The sequence below is a fragment of the Rhea americana genome, unplaced genomic scaffold (assembly GCF_003343005.1).
Source record: "Rhea americana isolate MKP2758 unplaced genomic scaffold, rheAme1 scaffold_370, whole genome shotgun sequence".
Classification (NCBI taxonomy): domain Eukaryota; kingdom Metazoa; phylum Chordata; class Aves; order Rheiformes; family Rheidae; genus Rhea; species Rhea americana.
Genome location: NW_028186502.1, coordinates 356528 through 358104, shown reverse-complemented (window position 1 = coordinate 358104; position 1577 = coordinate 356528).

The following is a 1577-nucleotide window of genomic DNA, read 5'->3' as shown; positions in this document are numbered from 1 at the left end:
GCCTGCCCTCCCGGCGCGCGGACGGGCGCTGTGATTCAGCGCCGAGATCGCAGTGGCACCGTTCAGCCCTTGCCCGAGCGCGTTACGCCCGGGAGACCGGGGCCTCACTGGCTTCTTCCAAAGCAATGATTTATCACAGTGAGGGAAACATAAAGCATTCACTGGAAAAAAAATATAGCCAGCAAAAATAAGAATTTGGGAAATTACTCGTGCCTCCACTGATCCCATCTTTCAGAGCCCTGGCTGCAGCTCTCTCTGCTCCCTCAGCCCGAGAGGAGAGACAGATTACACAAATTATTTATTATAGAAATAGAGCACGATCCAAAACCTCCCTGCCTCAATGAGCAAGCTCCTGCCGGATTTGCTGGGTTTAGGCTGGAGCATCAGGAAAAGACAGGATATTTCTGCATCTGTGGCCATGACTCATGGAGAACTTTGGGATGCGGAAGGAGAGGCASCTCAGCCTCTCCCGGCTCGCTGCCCGCACCATCACAGGAGTCGTCTCCTTACGAAGGCGCCTGCCGGGGACGGAGGAGCCCAGCGCTGCCAGGGCTCCTCGCGACGAGACGCAGGTTTCCACCTGTGTACRGTGGCTAGAGAACCAACTGCTGCAGATCATTGCAAAAGTTACAGCCCAGCACGATGCCATCAACCGTCTTCCCCGCACGGGTACCAGCATAGACTCAGGCCAAGCTCGTATTCAAGAGCAGCCTGTTGTTCCTAGAATAAATCCGAACCGGCAGCTTCGGGTGGAAATGGCCCCAGCGCGGCGGTGTGCACAGCTGCAGGACGGCGATCGTGCCCGCTGCACGAGCRCAGGCTGCTGCGCGGCGGCGAAGCGCGGGGTGAAGCCGGGGGAGCCCGGCGCTGGGGCGGCAGCAGCCCGACGCCCACCACGCGTGGGGCGCAGCCCCCCCGAGACGGGGGCCATCAGYGGCTGCACAAGTCGCCCTGCTCCGCTGCTCGGAGGGGGGCAGCCGGCACCGGTTTCCTGTGGGTAGCGGTGGGGATGGACTTTGGCAACAGCGGGTCTGGCGGGTTTAACCATTCCCCACGGCAGGGCACGGCGCCTGCAGAGACCTCGCGGGGAAGAAGCGCCGGGGATTTGCCAGCAGCTCGTTTTGTGATCGATGCCTGTTTGCATTAGAATAACCCCTGGGGCCTGGAGTGGGACCTCCGGCCTCTCCAGCCTGAAACACCTTGTCCCTCTGCTAACGGGCACGTACGCGGAGCGGCTGGGAGCCCGCGCAGCACGGCTGCCTGCAGCGAGTGCCCGGACCCCGCAACAGGGAGCCCCAGGCTGGGCGCTGCCACCTCCCCCAGCCAGCGCAAGCACCCCCAGCGCCCCCAGTGTGCCCAGTGCCCCTGGTGCCCGGCACCGCTTCCACTCATGCCTTTTGCATGGAGAAGCCACCTGGAAAGTTTTCCCCTCACCTCCCGGCAGCACCCGTTGGTGCCCCCAGGAAGCGTCCCCGAGGGCCGGGACGCTGGGAGCGGGGCTGCCGGGGTTGGAGTGGTGGCCGGAGCGGGGCTGCCGGGCCGGGTCCGGAGCAGGGCTGCCGGGGCCGGTGCAGGGG